Source organism: Scyliorhinus torazame, chromosome 5, assembly GCF_047496885.1.
Source record: "Scyliorhinus torazame isolate Kashiwa2021f chromosome 5, sScyTor2.1, whole genome shotgun sequence".
NCBI classification, from domain to species: Eukaryota; Metazoa; Chordata; class Chondrichthyes; order Carcharhiniformes; family Scyliorhinidae; genus Scyliorhinus; species Scyliorhinus torazame.
The window spans coordinates 326,443,006-326,464,030 of NC_092711.1; the positions used below are offsets into that span (position 1 = coordinate 326,443,006).

At 53.5% G+C, this 21,025-nt stretch overlaps 1 protein-coding gene and 1 long non-coding RNA gene across 10 annotated transcripts in view; one reads left to right on the forward strand and one right to left on the reverse strand.

Moving 5' to 3' along the window:
• LOC140421334 (uncharacterized) overlaps positions 1 to 1,130 on the reverse strand; it is a 3,107-nt gene extending 1,977 nt beyond the window's left edge. The window contains exon 1 of the long non-coding RNA XR_011946717.1: positions 990 to 1,130. This is a non-coding gene — a long non-coding RNA (uncharacterized lncRNA). The remainder of the gene's footprint in view (positions 1 to 989) is intronic.
• The window catches only part of mospd1 (motile sperm domain containing 1), an 87,632-nt gene continuing 67,334 nt past the window's right edge, over positions 728 to 21,025 (forward strand). For 7 of the 9 annotated variants that reach the window (XM_072506000.1, XM_072506005.1, XM_072505999.1 and 4 more), the window contains exon 1: positions 728 to 829. The gene's annotated coding sequence lies outside the window, so the exon portion shown is untranslated. Of the gene's footprint in view, positions 830 to 18,468; positions 18,489 to 18,909; positions 18,928 to 21,025 lie in introns of those variants that run through there. The other 2 variants (XM_072505997.1, XM_072505998.1) reach the window with 2 other exon arrangements.

Genomic DNA, 21,025 nt, shown 5'->3' on the forward strand with positions numbered 1-21,025 from the left:
TCCCCTTCCCCCCCTCCCCTCCCCCCCCTTTCCCCCCCTCCCTCCCCCTTCCCTCCCTCCCCCCCTCCCTCCCTCCCCCCCCTCCCCCTTCCCTCCCTCCCCCCTCCTCCCTCCCCCTCCCCCCTCCCTCCCCTCCCCCACCCCCCCCTCCCTCCCCTCCCCCACCCCCCTCCCCCCTCCCCCTCCCCCACCTCCCCCACCCCCCTCCCCTCCCCCTCCCCCACCTCCCCCTCCCCCTCCCCCTCCCCCCCACCCCCCTCCCCCTCCCCCCTCCCCTCCCCCTCCCTCCCCCTCCCCCCCCCTCCCTCCCCTCCTCCCTCCCCTCCTCCCCCCTCCCCTCCTCCCCCCTCCCCTCCCCTCCTCCCCCTCCCCCCCCCCTTCCCCTCCTCCCCCCCCTTCCCCCCCCTTCCCCTCCTCCCCCCCCCTCCCTCTCCCCCCCCCTCCCTCTCCCCCCCCCCTCCCTCTCCCCCCCCCCTCCCCCCCTCTCCCCTCCCCTCCCCCCCCTCCCCCTCCCCCCCTCCCCCCCTCCCCCTCCCCCCCTCCCCCCGTCCCCCTCCCCCCTCCCCCTCCCCCCTCCCCTCCCCCTCCCCCTCCCCCTCCCCCCCCCCCACTCCCCTCCCCCTCCCCCCCCCCACTCCCCTCCCCCTCCCCCCCCCCCACTCCCCCTCCCCCCCCCCCACTCCCCCTCCCCCCCCCCACTCCCCCCCCCCACTCCCCCTCCCCCTCCCCCTCCGGGCTGACGTCATGCTGGAGGTCCTGGCCCGCTCCTCCGCGATCCCGGCGGGCCCCGCGCTCCAGAGCCGAGCTGCGTCGTTGGCGCCCATGGCGGGTAAGGGGGTGCTGGTGGGGGGCTGGGTTCCCACACGACCGCCCGGGCTGGGCCGCGGCATCGGGCCGCGATGGCGAGACCCCTGACAGTGATGGAGAAAAAGCGGCTGGGGTTCCGCCTGGGGGGTGGGGGAGGGACTGACATTACCCCGGTCACAAACCTGCCCCTCTGACAGTGCGGCACTCCCTCAGTACTGACCCTCTGACAGTGCGGCACTCCCTCAGTACTGACCCTCTGACAGTGCGGCACTCCCTCAGTACTGACCCTCTGACAGTGCAGCACTCCCTCAGTACTGACCCTCTGACAATGCAGCACTCCCTCAGTACTGACCCTCTGACAGTGCGGCACTCCCTCAGTACTGACCCTCTGACAGTGCAGCACTCCCTCAGTACTGACCCTCTGACAGTGCAGCACTCCCTCAGTACTGACCCTCTGACAGTGCAGCACTCCCTCAGTACTGACCCTCTGACAATGCAGCACTCCCTCAGTACTGACCCTCTGACAGTGCAGCACTCCCTCAGTACTGACCCTCTGACAGTGCGGCACTCCCTCAGTACTGACCCTCTGACAGTGCGGCACTCCCTCAGTACTGACCCTCTGACAGTGCGGCACTCCCTCAGTACTGACCCTCTGACAGTGCAGCACTCCCTCAGTACTGACCCTCTGACAATGCAGCACTCCCTCAGTACTGACCCTCTGACAGTGCGGCACTCCCTCAGTACTGACCCTCTGACAGTGCAGCACTCCCTCAGTACTGACCCTCTGACAGTGCAGCACTCCCTCAGTACTGACCCTCTGACAATGCAGCACTCCCTCAGTACTGACCCTCTGACAGTGCAGCACTCCCTCAGTACTGACCCTCTGACAGTGCGGCACTCCCTCAGTACTGACCCTCTGACAGTGCGGCACTCCCTCAGTACTGACCCTCTGACAGTGCAGCACTCCCTCAGTACTGACCCTCTGACAATGCAGCACTCCCTCAGTACTGACCCTCTGACAGTGCAGCACTCCCTCAGTACTGACCCTCTGACAGTGCGGCACTCCCTCAGTACTGACCCTCTGACAGTGCGGCACTCCCTCAGTACTGACCCTCTGACAGTGCAGCACTCCCTCAGTACTGACCCTCTGACAATGCAGCACTCCCTCAGTACTGACCCTCTGACAGTGCAGCACTCCCTCAGTACTGACCCTCTGACAGTGCGGCACTCCCTCAGTACTGACCCTCTGACAGTGCAGCACTCCCTCAGTACTGACCCTCTGACAATGCAGCACTCCCTCAGTACTGACCCTCTGACAGTGCAGCACTCCCTCAGTACTGACCCTCTGACAGTGCAGCACTCCCTCAGTACTGACCCTCTGACAGTGCGGCACTCCCTCAGTACTGACCCTCTGACAGTGCAGCACTCCCTCAGTACTGACCCTCTGACAGTGCGGCACTCCCTCAGTACTGACCCTCTGACAGTGCGGCACTCCCTCAGTACTGACCCTCTGACAGTGCGGCACTCCCTCAGTACTGACCCTCTGACAGTGCGGCACTCCCTCAGTACTGACCCTCTGACAGTGCAGCACTCCCTCAGTACTGACCCTCTGACAGTGCGGCACTCCCTCAGTACTGACCCTCTGACAGTGCAGCACTCCCTCAGTACTGACCCTCTGACAGTGCGGCACTCCCTCAGAACTGACCCTCTGACAGTGCAGCGCTGCCTCAGTACTGACCCTCTGACAGTGCGGCACTCCCTCAGTACTGACCCTCTGACAGTGCAGCACTCCCTCAGTACTGACCCTCTGACAGTGCGGCACTCCCTCAGTACTGACCCTCTGACAATGCAGCACTCCCTCAGTACTGACCCTCTGACAGTGCGGCACTCCCTCAGTACTGACCCTCTGACAGTGCGGCACTCCCTCAGTACTGACCCTCTGACAGTGCAGCACTCCCTCAGTACTGACCCTCTGACAGTGCAGCACTCCCTCAGTACTGACCCTCTGACAGTGCGGCACTCCCTCAGTACTGACCCTCTGACAGTGCGGCACTCCCTCAGTACTGACCCTCTGACAGTGCAGCACTCCCTCAGTACTGACCCTCTGACAGTGCGGCACTCCCTCAGTACTGACCCTCTGACAGTGCGGCACTCCCTCAGTACTGACCCTCTGACAGTGCAGCACTCCCTCAGTACTGACCCTCTGACAGTGCAGAACTCCCTCAGTACTGACCCTCTGACAGTGCGGCACTCCCTCAGTACTGACCCTCTGACAGTGCGGCACTCCCTCAGTACTGACCCTCTGACAGTGCAGCACTCCCTCAGTACTGACCCTCAGACAGTGCGGCACTCCCTCAGTACTGACCCTCTGACAGTGCGGCACTCCCTCAGTACTGACCCTCTGACAGTGCGGCACTCCCTCAGTACTGACCCTCTGACAGTGCGGCACTCCCTCAGTACTGACCCTCTGACAGTGCAGCACTCCCTCAGTACTGACCCTCTGACAGTGTGGCACTCTCTCAGCACTGGCCCTCTGACAGTGCGGCACTCCCTCAGCACTGACCCTCTGACAGTGCAGCACTCCCTCAGTACTGACCCTCTGACAGTGCGGCACTCCCTCAGTACTGACCCTCTGACAGTGCAGCACTCCCTCAGTACTGACCCTCTGACAATGCAGCACTCCCTCAGTACTGACCCTCTGACAGTGCAGCACTCCCTCAGTACTGACCCTCTGACAGTGCAGCACTCCCTCAGTACTGACCCTCTGACAGTGCGGCACTCCCTCAGTACTGACCCTCTGACAGTGCAGCACTCCCTCAGTACTGACCCTCTGACAGTGCGGCACTCCCTCAGTACTGACCCTCTGACAGTGCGGCACTCCCTCAGTACTGACCCTCTGACAGTGCGGCACTCCCTCAGTACTGACCCTCTGACAGTGCGGCACTCCCTCAGTACTGACCCTCTGACAGTGCAGCACTCCCTCAGTACTGACCCTCTGACAGTGCGGCACTCCCTCAGTACTGACCCTCTGACAGTGCAGCACTCCCTCAGTACTGACCCTCTGACAGTGCGGCACTCCCTCAGTACTGACCCTCTGACAGTGCAGCACTCCCTCCGTACTGACCCTCTGACAGTGCGGCACTCCCTCAGTACTGACCCTCTGACAGTGCAGCACTCCCTCAGTACTGACCCTCTGACAGTGCAGCACTCCCTCAGTACTGACCCTCTGACAGTGCAGCACTCCCTCAGTACTGACCCTCTGACAGTGCAGCACTCCCTCAGTACTGACCCTCTGACAGTGCGGCACTCCCTCAGTACTGACCCTCTGACAGTCCGGCACTCCCTCAGTACTGACCCTCTGACAGTGCAGCACTCCCTCAGTACTGACCCTCTGACTGTGCGGCACTCCCTCAGTACTGACCCTCTGACAGTGCAGCACTCCCTCAGTACTGACCCTCTGACTGTGCGGCACTCCCTCAGCACTGACCCTCTGACAGTGCGGCACTCCCTCTGTACTGACCCTCTGACAGTGCAGCACTCCCTCTGTACTGACCCTCTGACAGTGCGGCACTCCCTCAGTACGGACCCTCTGACAGTGCGGCACTCCCTCAGTACGGACCCTCTGACAGTGCGGCACTCCCTCAGTACTGACCCTCTGACAGTGCGGCACTCCCTCAGTACGGACACTCTGACAGTGCAGCACTCCCTCAGTACTGACCCTCTGACAGTGCGGCACTCCCTCAGTACTGACTCTCTGACAGTGCGGCACTCCCTCAGTACTGACCCTCTGACAATGCAGCACTCCCTCAGTACTGACCCTCTGACAGTGCAGCACTCCCTCAGTATTGACCCTCTGACAGTGCAGCACTCCCTCAGTACTGACCCTCTGACAGTGCAGCACTCCCTCAGTACTGACCCTCTGACAGTGCAGCACTCCCTCAGTACTGACCCTCTGACAGTGCAGCACTCCCTCAGTACTGACCCTCTGACGATGCAGCCCTCCCTCAGTACTGACCCTCTGACAGTGCGGCACTCCCTCAGAACTGACCCTCTGACGATGCAGCCCTCCCTCAGTACTGACCCTCTGATAGTGCGGCACTCCCTCAGTACTGACCCTCTGACAGTGCAGCACTCCCTCAGTACTGACCCTCTGACAGTGCGGCACTCCCTCAGTACTGACCCTCTGACAGTGCGGCACTCCCTCAGTACTGACCCTCTGACAGTGCGGCACTCCCTCAGTACTGACCCTCTGACAGTGCAGCACTCCCTCAGTACTGACCCTCTGACAGTGTGGCACTCCCTCAGTACTGACCCTCTGACAGTGCGGCACTCCCTCAGTACTGACCCTCTGGCAGTGCAGCGCTCCCTCAGTACTGACTCTCCGACAGTGCGGCACTCCCTCAGTATTGACCCTCTGACAGTGCGTAGCTCCCTCAGTACTCACCCTCTGGCAGTGCAGCACTCCCTCAGTACTGACCCTCTGACAGTGCAGCACTCCCTCAGTATTGACCCTCTGACAGTGCGGCAGTCCCTCAGTACTGACCCTCTGACAGTGCGGCACTCCCTCAGTACTGACCCTCTGACAGTGCAGCACTCCCTCAGTACTGACCCTCTGACAGTGCAGCACTCCCTCAGTACTGACCCTCTGACAGTGCAGCACTCCCTCAGTACTGACCCTCTGACAGTGCAGCACTCCCTCAGTACTGACCCTCTGACAGTGCAGCACTCCCTCAGTACTGACCCTCTGACAGTGCAGCACTCCCTCAGTACTGACCCTCTGACAGTGCAGCACTCCCTCAGTACTGACCCTCTGACAGTGCAGCACTCCCTCAGTACTGACCCTCTGACAGTGCAGCACTCCCTCAGTACTGACCCTCTGACAGTGCAGCACTCCCTCAGTACTGACCCTCTGACAGTGCAGCACTCCCTCAGTACTGACCCACTGACAGTACGGCACTCGCTCAGTACTGACCCTCTGACAGTGCGGCACTCCCTCAGTACTGACCCTCTGACAGTGCGGCACTCCCTCAGTACTGACCCACTGACAGTACAGCATTCCCTCAGTATTGACCCTCTGACAGTGCGGCACTCCCTCAGTACTGACCCTCTGACAGTGCGGCACTCCCTCAGTACCTACCCTCTGACAGTGCGGCACTCCCTCAGTACTGACCCTCTGACAGTGCAGCACTCCCTCAGTACTGACCCTCAGACAGTGCGGCACTCCCTCAGTCTTGACCCTCTGACAGTGCGGAGCTCCCTCAGTACTGACCCTCTGACAGTGCAGTGCTCGCTCAGCACTGACCCTCTGACAGTGAGGCACTCCCTCAGTACTGACCCTCTGGCAGTGCAGCACTCCCTCAGTACTGACCCACTGACAGTACAGCACTCCCTCAGCACTGACCCTCTGTCAGTGAGGCACTCCCTCAGTACTGACCCTCTGACAGTGCGGCACTCCCTCAGTATTGACCCTCTGACAGTGCGGCAGTCCCTCAGTACTGACCCTCTGACAGTGCGGCACTCCCTCAGTACTGACCCTCTGACGGTGCAGCACTCGCTCAGTACTGACCCTCTGACAGTGCGCCACTCCCTCAGTACTGACCCTCTGACAGTGCGGCACTGCCTCAGTACTGACCCTCTGACAGTGCAGCACTCCCTCAGTACTGACCCACTGACAGTACAGCACTCGCTCAGTACTGACCCTCTGACAGTGCGCCACTCCCTCAGTACTGACCCACTGACAGTACGGCATTCCCTCAGTATTGACCCTCTGACAGTGCGGCACTCCCTCAGTACTGACCCTCTGACAGTGCGGCACTCCCTCAGTACTGACCCACTGACAGTACAGCATTCCCTCAGTATTGACCCTCTGACAGTGCGGCACTCCCTCAGTACTGACCCTCTGACAGTGCGGCACTCCCTCAGTACTGACCCTCTGACAGTGCGGCACTCCCTCAGTACTGACCCTCTGACAGTGCAGCACTCCCTCAGTACTGACCCTCTGACAGTGTGGCACTTCCTCAGTACTGACCCTCTGACAGTGCGGCACTCCCTCAGTACTGACCCTCTGGCAGTGCAGCGCTCCTTCAGTACTGACTCTCCGACAGTGCGGCACTCCCTCAGTATTGACCCTCTGACAGTGCGTAGCTCCCTCAGTACTCACCCTCTGGCAGTGCAGCACTCCCTCAGTACTGACCCTCTGACAGTGCAGCACTCCCTCAGTATTGACCCTCTGACAGTGCGGCAGTCCCTCAGTACTGACCCTCTGACAGTGCGGCACTCCCTCAGTACTGACCCTCTGACAGTGCAGCACTCCCTCAGTACTGACCCTCTGACAGTGCAGCACTCCCTCAGTACTGACCCTCTGACAGTGCAGCACTCCCTCAGTACTGACCCTCTGACAGTGCAGCACTCCCTCAGTACTGACCCTCTGACAGTGCAGCACTCCCTCAGTACTGACCCTCTGACAGTGCAGCACTCCCTCAGTACTGACCCTCTGACAGTGCAGCACTCCCTCAGTACTGACCCTCTGACAGTGCAGCACTCCCTCAGTACTGACCCTCTGACAGTGCAGCACTCCCTCAGTACTGACCCTCTGACAGTGCAGCACTCCCTCAGTACTGACCCTCTGACAGTGCGGCACTCCCTCAGTACTGACCCACTGACAGTACGGCACTCGCTCAGTACTGACCCTCTGACAGTGCAGCACTCCCTCAGTACTGACCCTCTGACAGTGCGGCACTCCCTCAGTACTGACCCACTGACAGTACAGCATTCCCTCAGTATTGACCCTCTGACAGTGCGGCACTCCCTCAGTACTGACCCTCTGACAGTGCGGCACTCCCTCAGTACTGACCCTCTGACAGTGCGGCACTCCCTCAGTACTGACCCTCTGACAGTGCAGCACTCCCTCAGTACTGACCCTCCGACAGTGCGGCACTCCCTCAGTCTTGACCCTCTGACAGTGCGGAGCTCCCTCAGTACTGACCCTCTGACAGTGCAGTGCTCGCTCAGCACTGACCCTCTGACAGTGAGGCACTCCCTCAGTACTGACCCTCTGGCAGTGCAGCACTCCCTCAGTACTGACCCACTGACAGTACAGCATTCCCTCAGTATTGACCCTCTGACAGTGCGGCAGTCCCTCAGTACTGACCCTCTGACAGTGCGGCACTCCCTCAGTACTGACCCTCTGACAGTGCGGCACTCCCTCAGTACTGACCCTCTGACAGTGCAGCACTCCCTCAGTACTGACCCACTGACAGTACAGCACTCGCTCAGTACTGACCCTCTGACAGTGCGCCACTCCCTCAGTACTGACCCACTGACAGTACAGCATTCCCTCAGTATTGACCCTCTGACAGTGCGGCAGTCCCTCAGTACTGACCCTCTGACAGTGCGGCACTCCCTCAGTACTGACCCTCTGACAGTGCAGCACTCCCTCAGTACTGACCCTCTGACAGTGCAGCTCTCCCTCAGTACTGACCCTCTGACAGTGCGGCACTCCCTCAGTACTGACCCTCTGACAGTGCGGCGCTCCCTCAGTACTGACCCTCTGACAGTGCAGCACTCCCTCAGTACTGACCCTCTGACAGTGCGGCACTCCCTCAGTACTGACCCTCTGACAGTGCGGCACTCCCTCAGTACTGACCCTCTGACAGTGCGGCACTCCCTCAGTACTGACCCTCTGACAGTGCAGCACTCCCTCAGTACTGACCCACTGACAGTACAGCACTCGCTCAGTACTGACCCTCTGACAGTGCGCCACTCCCTCAGTACTGACCCACTGACAGTGCAGCACTCCCTCAGTATTGAACCTCTGACAGTGCGGCAGTCCCTCAGTACTGACCCTCTGACAGTGCGGCACTCCCTCAGTACTGACCCTCTGACAGTGCAGCACTCCCTCAGTACTGACCCTCTGACAGTGCAGCTCTCCCTCAGTACTGACCCTCTGACAGTGCGGCACTCCCTCAGTACTGACCCTCTGACAGTGCGGCGCTCCCTCAGTACTGACCCTCTGACAGTGCAGCACTCCCTCAGTACTGACCCTCTGACAGTGCGGCACTCCCTCAGTACTGACCCTGACAGTGCGGCACTTCCTCTGTATGGTCCCTCCAAAAGTTGGAGCCTGTGGAAACCAATACACGAAGGAAACTGGAGTTTGAGGATTTGTCCTGCAATCATTTTTCAGGATGTCCTCTTATGTACATGACCTAGAAATGTTTGTAGAATTACACCATGTTTTCCCAGCCCACCAATTTTAAGTCCCTTCATTGATTTGCTTAAGTGAACAACTGCATCTTCTCAGACCTTTATCCCAACTTGCATGACCATTCTTTGGAATCTGTCTAATCAATGTATAGCTCAAGCAGCATAACACAAGCCAGAGAAATTTGCAAGCCATAGCATAGATGTCACAGTTCAATAAAGGTCGCAGGTTATATATCAGTGATCCCAAATTCTGGAAGACCTTGGATTCTCTATAATAAACCTCTCCACTTAGATTTTCTTGTCCACAGCATACTTTGCATACTGCTGGGCATTCAACCTAATGTAGCTGTCACCGAACTGTGCAATGTTCTGATCGGACTGCACCCTGAGCACTGTGTCCTGGTCTGTGACTGAGATACAAGGGAGAAATTCGGTGCTGGAGCAGAATAGGCACATGGCTGGTTTCTCATGTCACGGTCTGAGTTATCGGGTAGAGACCCTGAAGAATTAAGCTTTGAGAGGAAATGTTTCAGAGGTGAATAGATTGAGTTGTGTGAGATGGTTCATTGTGCGTGGAGGAAACTTAAATTGCATGAATAGGGTGAGGGGACTCGGGCTCGAGGAACATTTTGAGCTGATGGCATTTTGTCTTGATCAAAAAGGTTGGATTTGAGTGTCTTAAATGAGGAGACAGAGCAGCAAATAGTTTAGGGAGAAATTTCCTGTTGGGGCCGAGGCAGCTGAAGCCACAAAGTGTTTTTCTTCATTTAAGGCATGTAGGTGTCACTGTACATGTGCAAGCCATTTGTTGTCCATCTCTAATGCTGACCCTTGAATACAATGCAATGAGTCTTGTGTTGGCCATTTCAAGGTGCTGTGAATCTGCAGTCACATATAGGAGCCACATTGAGTAAGGATGGCAAACGTGGTTTTTGATGAGACAACAGGGTCAGAACCACCATTACTGATACTAACCTATTGCAGAATATATTTAATTATTTGAATTTAAATTATCCAGCTAGTGTGAGATTTGATCTTGTGACTCTGGATCATTATCACAAACTGTTGGATTACAACTTCACTAACGTCACCAATATACCATTGTTTCCCAATGCTAGAGTGACTAAAATCATGGTTGTTCAAGAGGCTGGACTTGGAAGAGCACAGATATCTTGGAGGGCTGTAGGGGCAGGAGTCGATCCTGAGAGAGATGGATGAATGGGGCCATGGAGAGGTTTGAAAACCAGGATGACTATTTTAACATCAAGGTGTTGCTGGACTGGGAGCCAACATATTCTGAATACAGAGGTGATAGGTGAATGGGACTCTGTTAGGATATGGTAGCATGGTGTTAGCACTGTTGCTTAACAGCGCCAGGGACCCAGGTTCCATTCCTGGCTTGGGTCACTGCTATTTGGTAATTTGGACATTCTGAATTCTCCCTCCATGTACCCGAACAGGCACCAGAATGTGGCGACTAGGGGCTTTTCTCAGTAACTTCATTGCAGTGTTAGAACATAGAACAGACAGTGCAGAAGGAGGCCTCCGGCCCATTGAGTCTGCACCGACCAATTTAAGCCCTCACTTCCACCCTAACCCCTCCTAACCCTTTTGGGCATTGAGGGCAATTTAGCATGGCCAATCCATCTAACCTTCACATCTTTGGAGGAAACCCACACAGATACGGGGAGAACGTGCAGACTCCGCACAGTGACCCAGCAGGGAATCGAACCTGGGACCTTGGTGCTGTGAAGCAACAGTGCTATCCACTATGCTACTGTGCTGCCCCCTACTTGTAACAATAAAGATGATTATTATCCATCTGTGCGGAGGCTGCATGTTCCCCCAGTGTTTGCGTGGGTTTCCTCCAGGTGCTTCAGTTTCCTCCCACAAGTCCCGAAAGACGGGCCGTTGGTGAATTGGACATTCTGAATTCTCCCTCTGTGTACCCGAACAGGAGTGTGACGACTGCAATTCCTTATTTTTTATAAATTTAGAGTACCCAATTATTTTTTTTTCCAATTAAGCGGCAATTTAGCGCGGCCAATTCACCTACCCTGCACATCTTTGGGTTGTGGGGATGAAACCCACGCAGACACGGGGAGAATGTGCAAACTCCACACGGACAGTGACCCAGGGCCAGGATTCGAACCCAGGTCCTCAGCGCCGTAGGCAGCAGTGCTAACCACTGTGACGACTGCAATTCCTGATGAGAGAGTTCCTTAGTTTGTTACTGTTAGGCTGAGCAGGGACTTTATTGGGATTTCTGCTTCTGTAACTGTGCATTTGTCCAATGATAGTCCAAGAAGCTTTTAAAATTGATCCAACTTCAGTGACCCAGCTCCTGATTTCCTGTGCAGACTGCTCTTTAGTGTCTCCTTTCACCTGGGCTTTTCACTGCTACTCACCAGTTTTTGGGGTCTCAGATAGATCCTGCAGGAAGTATTGTTCTAATTGAAGGATTTGAACTCTCGGTGAGGAAGAGGAGGAAAACGATGATCTGTGTTGATATGTCCCGCTCCATAGGTGCATCGTTCAATGGTACGAAGAACAATAAAGCACAGGAACAGGCCCTTCGGCCCTCCAAGCCTGTACCGGTCATGGTACCAACCTTTGCCAAAACTCTCAGCACTTCCTTGTGTCGTATCCCTCTATACCCATCCTATCCATGTGTTTGACAAGATGCCTTTTGAACGCCATTAATGTATCTGCTTCCACAACCTCCCCTGGCAACATGTTCCAGGCACTCACCACCCTCTGCGTGAAAAACCTGCCTTGCACATCTCTAAACTTTGTTCCATGGACCTTAAACCTATGCCCCCTGGTGACTGACCCCTTCACCCTAGGAAAGTTCTTGTCCATTCACTCTATCCATGCCCCTCATAATCTTATAGACCTCTATCAGGTCGCCCCTCAACCTCCTTCTTTCTAATGAAAGCAGTCCGAGTCTATTCAGCTTCTCCACATAGTAACATCCTCCAGACCAGGCAACATCCTGATAAACCTCCTCTGCACCCTCTCCAAAGCATCCATATCCTTCTGGTAGTGTGGCGACCAGAATTGTGCGCAGTATTCCAAGTGCAGCCTTAGTCAGGTTCCATACAACTGCAGCATGACTTGCCAATTTTTATACTCAAATGCCCCGGCCAATGAAAGCAAGCATTCCGTATGCTTTCTTGACTATCTTGTCCACTTGTGTTGCCACCTTCAAAGATCTGTGGACCTCCACACCCAGATCTCTCTGACTTTCTACATTCCTAAGAGCTTTACCATTTACAGTATATTTCCCCTCTATGTTAGACCTACCAAAATGCATTACCTCACATTTGTCCGGATTAAATTCCATTTGCCATTTCTCTGCCCAAGTCTCCAACTTATCTATGTCCTGCTGTAGTCACGAGTCATGGGAAAGAACAGCAAGAGGAAGATAAGGACATTTCAAGAGTGAGAAGTTTACACGGAGGAATTTAGACCCTGGGTGCCGGAGGAGACACTAGTGTAACCCACGACACGGGAAAGCGAGATCCAAGATGTCATAGAACATACAGTGCAGAAGGAGTCCATTCGGCCATTGAGTCTGCACCGACCCACTTAAGCCCTCACTTCCACCCTATCCCCATAACCCATAACGCCTAACCTTTTTGGTCACTCAGAGCAATTTATCATGGCTAATCCACCCAACCTGCACGTCTTTGGACTGTGGGAGGAAACCGGAGCATACGGATGAAACCCACGCAGACACGGGGAGAACGTGCAGACTCCGCACAGACAGTGACCCAGCAGGGAATTGAACCTGGGACCCTGGTGCTGTGATGGGATATCATGCTGTTGTTTGCTGCTTGGCTGCTTACCATTGGTTTTACCTGGAGAGGGAATATTCTTTTTAAACATTGTTGATCCTTTCTGTTTGCAATAATCATTGGCATCAGCAGGTTTAGTTGTAGCAGAGCAAATTCTGCTGGAATGTGAACATACTGACCATTCCATGAGTGGGGCAGTGTTATTAGTTTTGGATTGATACAGATCTATGGGGAGAGAGTGGGGAAGTGGGATTGGTTGGGGACTGATACAGGGCTATGGGGAGAGAGCAGGGCAGTGGGATTACTTGATACAGGGCTATGGGGAGAACGGGGCAGTGGGATTGGTTTGGGATTGATACAGGGCTATGGGGAGAGAGTGGGGCAGTGGGATTAGTTTGGGGATTGATTCAGGGCATTGGGGAGAGTGGGACAGTGGGATTAGTTTGGGGATTGATACAGGGCTATGGGGAGAATGGGGCAGTGGGATTAGTTTGGGGATTGATTCAGGGCTATGGGGAGAGTGGGGAGTGGGATTAGTGTGGGGATTGATACAGGGCTATGGGGAGAACACAGAACATAGAAAATACAGCACAGAACAGGCCCTTCGGCCCACGATGTTGTGCCGAACCTTTGTCCTAGATTAATCATAGATTATCATTGAATTTACAGTGCAGAAGGAGGCCATTCGGCCCTTTGAGTCTGCACCGGCTCTTGGAAAGAGCACCATACCCAAACTCAACACCTCCACCCAACACCAAGGGCAATTTGGACATTAAGGGCAATTTATCATTGGCCAATTCACCTAACCCGCACATCTTTGGACTGTGGGAGGAAACCGGAGCACCCGGAGGAAACCCACGCAGACACGGGGAGGACGTGCAGACTCCGCACAGACAATGACCCAAGCCGGAATCGAACCTGGGACCATGGAGCTGTGAAGCAATTGCGCTATCCACAATGCTACCGTGCTGCCCTTAAGAACAAATAAATCTACACTATATCATTTTACCGTCATCCATGTACCTATCCAATAGTTGCTTGAAGGTCCCTAATGTTTCCGACTCAACTACTTCCACAGGCAGTGCATTCCATGCCCCCACTACTCTCTGGGTAAAGAACCTACCTCTGATATCCCTCCTATATCTTCCACCTTTCACCTTAAATTTATGTCCCCTTGTAATGGTGTGTTCCACCCGGGGAAAAAGTCTCTGACTGTCTACTCTATCTATTCCCCTGATCATCTTATAAACCTCTATCAAGTCGCCCCTCATCCTTCTCCGCTCTAATGAGAAAAGGCCTAGCACCCTCAACCTTTCCTCGTAAGACCTATTCTCCATTCCAGGCAACATCCTGGTAAATCTTCTTTGCACCTTTTCCAGAGCTTCCACATCCTTCCTAAAATGAGGCGACCAGAACTGTACACAGTACTCCAAATGTGGCCTTACCAAAGTTTTGTACAGCTGCATCATCACCTCACGGCTCTTAAATTCAATCCCTCTGTTAATGAACGAGAGTGGGACAGTGGGATTAGTTTGGGGATTGATACAGGGCTATGGGGAGAGAGTGGGCCAGTGGGATTAGTTTGGGATCGATACAGGGCTATGGGGAGAGTGGGGCAGTGGGATTAGTTTGGGGATTGGTACAGGGCTATGGGGAGAGAGTGGGGCAGTGGGATTAGTTTGGGATCGATACAGGGCTATGGGGAGAGAGTGGGGCAGTGTGATTAGTTTGGGGATTGATGCAGTGCTATGGGGAGAGAGCAGGGCAGTGGGATTAGTTTGGGATTGATACAGGGCTATGGGGAGAGTGGGCCAGTGGGATTAGTTTGGGATTGATACAGGGCTATGGGGAGAGAGCGGGACAGTGGGAATAGTTTGGGATTGATACAGGGCTATGGGGAGAGTGGGGCAGTGGGATTAGTTTGGGATCGATACAGGGCTATGGGGAGAGAGTGGGGCAGTGTGATTAGTTTGGGGATTGATGCAGTGCTATGGGGAGAGAGCGGGGCAGTGGGATTAGTTTGGGGATTGATACAGGGCTATGAGGAGAGAGCGGGGCAGTGGGATTAGTTTGGGATTGATACAGGGCTATGGGGAGAGTGGGCCAGTGGGATTAGTTTGGGATTGATACAGGGCTATGGGGAGAGTGGGGCAGTGGGATTAGTTTGGGATCGATACAGGGCTATGGGGAGAGAACGGGGCAGTGGGATTAGTTTGGGATTGATACAGGGCTATGGGGAGAGTGTGCCAGTGGGATTAGTTTGGGGATTGATACAGGGCTATGAGGAGAGAGCGGGGCAGTGGGATTAGTTTGGGATTGATACAGGGCTATGGGGAGAGTGGGGCAGTGGGATTAGTTTGGGATTGATACAGGGCTATGGGGAGAGTGGGCCAGTGGGATTAGTTTGGGATTGATACAGGGCTATGGGGAGAGAGCGGGACAGTGGGATTAGTTTGGGATTGATACAGGGCTATGGGGAGAGTGGGGCAGTGGGATTAGTTTGGGATCGATACAGGGCTATGGGGAGAGAGTGGGGCAGTGTGATTAGTTTGGGGATTGATGCAGTGCTATGGGGAGAGAGCGGGGCAGTGGGATTAGTTTGGGGATTGATACAGGGCTATGAGGAGAGAGCGGGGCAGTGGGATTAGTTTGGGATTGATACAGGGCTATGGGGAGAGTGGGCCAGTGGGATTAGTTTGGGATTGATACAGGGCTATGGGGAGAGTGGGGCAGTGGGATTAGTTTGGGATCGATACAGGGCTATGGGGAGAGAACGGGGCAGTGGGATTAGTTTGGGATTGATAACAGGGCTATGGGGAGAGTGTGCCAGTGGGATTAGTTTGGGGATTGATACAGGGCTATGAGGAGAGAGCGGGGCAGTGGGATTAGTTTGGGATTGATACAGGGCTATGGGGAGAGTGGGGCAGTGGGATTAGTTTGGGATTGATACAGGGCTATGGGGAGAGTGGGCCAGTGGGATTAGTTTGGGATTGATACAGGGCTATGGGGAGAGTGGGGCAGTGGGATTAGTTTGGGATTGATACAGGGCTATGGGGAGAGTGGGGCAGTGGGATTAGTTTGGGATTGATACAGGGCTATGGGGAGAGTGGGCCAGTGGGATTAGTTTGGGATTGATACAGGGCTATGGGGAGAGTGGGGCAGTGGGATTAGTTTGGGATTGATACAGGGCTATGGGGAGAGCGGAGCCGTGGGATTAGTTTGGTGATTGATACAGGGCTATGGGGAGAGTGGGGCAGTGGGATTAGTTTGGGATTGATACAGGGCTATGGGGAGAGTGGGGCAGTGGGATTAGTTTGAGATTGATTCAGGGCTATGGGGAGAGTGGGCCAGTGGGATTAGTTTGGGGATTGATACAGGGCTATGGGGAGAGAGCGGGGCAGTGGGATTAGTTTGGGGATTGATACAGTGCTATGGGGAGAGAGCGGGGCAGTGGGATTAGTTTGGGATCGATACAGGGCTATGGGGAGAGTGGGGCAGTGGGATTAGTTTGGGATCGATCCAGGGCTATGGGGAGAGTGGGGCAGTGGGATTAGTTTGGGATTGTCACAGGGCTATCGGGGGATTGGGGCAGTGGGATTAGTTTGGGATTGATACTGGGCTATGAGGAGAGAGTGGGGCAGTGGGATTAGTTTGGGATTGATACTGAGGTAGCGGGGAGAGTGTGGGCCAGTGGGATTATTTAGGGATTGATACTGGGCTATGAGGAGAGCGCAGGGCAGTGGTATAAGAAACATGGAAAATAGGTGCAGGTGGAGGCCATTAGGCCCTTCAAGTCTGCTTTGCCATTCAATATGATAATTGCTGATCAATCTCAACGCCGTATCCCCACGATCTCTCCAAACCCTTGACGCCTTTAGAGTCCAGAAATCTATCTAATTCTACCTTAAATGCATTAAGTGATTTGGCCTCCACAGCCTTCTGTGGGAGTGAATTCCACTGATTTACCACCCTCTCTGAAGAAGTTTCTCCACATCTCAGTCTTAAATGGCCAACCCCGTATCCTGAGACTGTGACTCCTTGTTCTAGACACCCCCCATCCAGAGGAAACAACATCCAGTCTGTCCAGTCCTGTCAACATTTTATATGGTTCAATTGGATCACCTCATTCTAAATTCCAGGGGATACAGGCCCAGTTGACCCAATCTCTCCTTGTATGACGATCCTGACCTGGGGATTGACTGAGCTATAGGAGAGAGCAGGGCAATGGGATTTATTCTGAATTGCTCTATCAAGAGCAAACAAATATACAATGGACTGAATGGCTCAGTGATGTGATATAAATTGATACGCTTCTAAAGAATTTGGCAAAGTAATTTTCTGAATTGATAAATGAAGCATGATTATTTTGCTGGAAAGGGAATCACTACTGCAGTTTGTAATGAGTAGCTGTTCTGCTTATTCATGTGGAAAAGAAAATTGAGGGAAGTTGAGGCAGACTGGTGAGTGGATGGTAAGGAGGGCAGCATGGTGGCACAGTGGTTAGAACTGCTGCCTCATGGCGCCGAGGTCCCAGGTTCGATCCCGGCTCTGGGTCACTGTCCGTGTGGAGTTTGGGTGAACCCTGATAAGAAATGTGAAGAAAATTCCAAAGTCTCGCAACCCTTGAGAATCTTTTTCTCTTCATCTCTGTTTTAAATGGGTGATCCTTCTTGTTGGTTCCTTCACCACCTGTCACAGACTCAGTCTAGCATCTATGTCCTTAGGTCTCAGCTAGCCCGGTCAGTGGTGGTGGTGAGCCACTCTTGGTAATGAACACCCATTCGGTACATTCTGTGCCCTTGCCACCCTCAGTACCTTCAGTGGTTGTTCAACATGGAGAAGTACTGATTCAGCAATGGGAGGGGAGGGGGGGTGGGGGGGGAGGTACGGACTGTGGCGCTAGGTAATAATCAGCAGGTTTCCTTGCCCATGGTTGACCTGATGCCATAAGACCTCAGCAGGTCCAATATCGATGTTGAGGATCCCCGGTGTAACTCCTTCCCAGCTGCATACCACTGTGCCACCACCTCTGCTGGGTCTGTCCTGCTGGTGGGACAGAACATACCCAGTGATGGTGGTGATGCGAACTGGGATGTCATAAGGTGTGATTTACTGAGTATGACTATGTCAGGCTGTTCCATGACTAGTCTGTAGCAAAATGTTCTCAATTTTGGCACAATCTCTCCTGTGTGCAATTTTAAAAAAAATTGTTCATGGGATGTGGATGTCACTGGCTGGGCCAGGATTTATTGTCCATTCCTGATGGGAAAAGATTACTGGTGGTCTCGATGGCTGTTGGGGCAACTTAATGAAACACAAATATAAATATCATAGAATTTACAGTGCAGAAGGAGGCCATTCGGCCCATCGAGTCTGCACCAGCTCCTGGAAAGAGCACCCTACCCAAATTCAATACCTCCACCCTATCCCCACAACCCAGCAACCCCACCCAACACTAAGGGCAATTTTGGACACTAAGGGCAATTTATCATGGCCAATCCGCCTAACCTGCATATCTTTGGACTGTGAGGAAACCGGAGCACCCGGAGGAAACCCACGCACACACGGGGAGGACGTGCAGACTCCGCACAGGCAGTGACCCAAGCCAGAATCGAACCTGGGACCTTGGAGCTGTGAAGCAATTGTGCTAACCACAATGCTACCGTGCTGCCCACGGTATATATTTAAAGCTTTTCTTTAACTCTAGTAAACTTTCTTGCATGTTTCTTCAGTTTTAAACACTGAGCATCAGTATTAGTGGATGCTAATATTGTATATCACTTTTATTTGCTTTTAATGGTGAAATAAAAAAGTTATGTTGCAAAAGGAGGCAATTCTGCCCATCGTGTCTGCACCGTCTCTCCAAACGAGTATCATGACTTAGTGCCTTTCTCCTGCCTTTTCCCCAGACCCCTGCACGTTGTTTCTCTTCAAATAATCATCCAATGCCCTCCGGAATACCTCAATTGAACCTGCCTCCACCACACCTCCAGGCCGTGAATTCCAGATCCCAACCCAGCAGGGGATATCGAGATGCTGAATCAGTTTGGGTGGAGATTACCTTTGGGCAAAGGGAAGAAGTCACTTGAGGAAATTGCTTATAGGCCCCCCAACAGTAAGCATACTGTAGGATGGGGTTTACAGGAAATATTGTGCACAGTTCTGGGTGCCACACTATAGGAAGGGTGTGAACGCACTGGAGAGATTGCAGGAGAGGTTTACAAGAATGGTTCAGGGCACACTTATCCACAGTGATAACCTCACACTTATCCACAGCCAATAACCTCACACTTATCCACAGTAATAACCTCACACTTATCCACAGTGATAACCTCACACTTATCCACAGAGGATATCCTCACACTTATCCACAGCGGATAACCTCACACTTATCCACAGCCAATAACGTCACACTTATCCACAGTAATAACCTCACACTTATCCACAGAGGATATCCTCACACTTATCCACAGAGGATATCCTCACACTTATCCACAGCGGATAACCTCACACTTATCCACAGCGATATCCTCACATTTATCCACAGCGGATATCCTCACACTTATCCACAGCCGATATCCTCACACTTATCTACAGCAGATAACCTCACACTTATCCACAGCCGATAGCCTCACACTTATCCACAGCCGATATCCTCACATTTATCCACAGCCAATAACCTCACACTTATCCACAGTGATATCCTCACACTTATCTACAGCGGATAACCTCACACTTATCCACAGAGGATATCCTCACACTTATCCACAGCGGATAACCTCACACTTACCCACAGCGGAAAGCCTCACACTTATCCACAGCCGATATCCTCACACTTATCCACAGCCGATATCATCACACTTATCCACAGCCGATATCATCACACTTATCCACAGCCGATAATCTCACACTTATCCACAGCCGAAAACCTCACACTTATCCACAGTAATAACCTCACACTTATCCACAGAGGATATCCTCACACTTATCCACAGAGGATATCCTCACACTTATCCACAGAGGATATCCTCACACTTATCCACAGCGGATAACCTCACACTTATCCACAGCGATAGCCTCACATTTATCCACAGCGGATATCCTCACACTTATCCACAGCCGATATCCTCACACTTATGTACAGCAGATAACCTCACACTTATCCACAGCCGATAGCCTCACACTTATCCACAGCCGATATCCTCACATTTATCCACAGCCAATAACCTCACACTTATCCACAGTGATATCCTCACACTTATCTACAGCGGATAACCTCACACTTATCCACAGAGGATATCCTCACACTTATCCACAGCGGATAACCTCACACTTACCCACAGCGGAAAGCCTCACACTTATCCACAGCCGATATCATCACACTTATCCACAGCCGATAACCTCACACTTATCCACAGCTGATAATCTCACACTTATCCACAGCCGAAAACCTCACACTTATCCACAGCCGATAACCTCACACTTATCCACAGCGGATATCCTCACACTTATCCACAGCGGAAAGCCTCACACTTATCCACAGCCGATAACCTCACACTTATCCACAGCCGAAAACCTCACACTTATCCACAGCCGATAACCTCACACTTATCCACAGCGGATATCCTCACACTTATCCACAGCGGAAAGCCTCACACTTATCCACAGCGGATATCCTCACACTTATCCACAGCCGATAACCTCACACTTATCCACAGCGGATATCCTCACACTTATCCACTGCCGATATCCTCACACCTATCCATAGTGATAACCTCACTTATCCACAGCCGATAACCTCACACTTATCCACAGCCGATAACCTCACTTATCCACAGCCGATAACCTCACACTCATCCACAGCGGATATCCTCACACTTATCCACTGCCGATAACCTCACACTTATCCACAGCCGATAACCTCCCACTTATCCACAGCCGATAACCTCACACTTACCCACAGCCGATAACCTCACACTTATCCACAGCGGATATCCTCACACTTATCCACAGCGGAAAGCCTCACACTTATCCACAGCGGATATCCTCACACTTATCCACAGCCGATAACCTCACACTTATCCACAGCCGATAACCTCACACTTATCCACAGCCGATAGCCTCACACTTATCCACAGCCGATAACCTCACACTTATCCACAGCCGATAACCTCACACTTATCCACAGCCGATAACCTCACACTTATCCACAG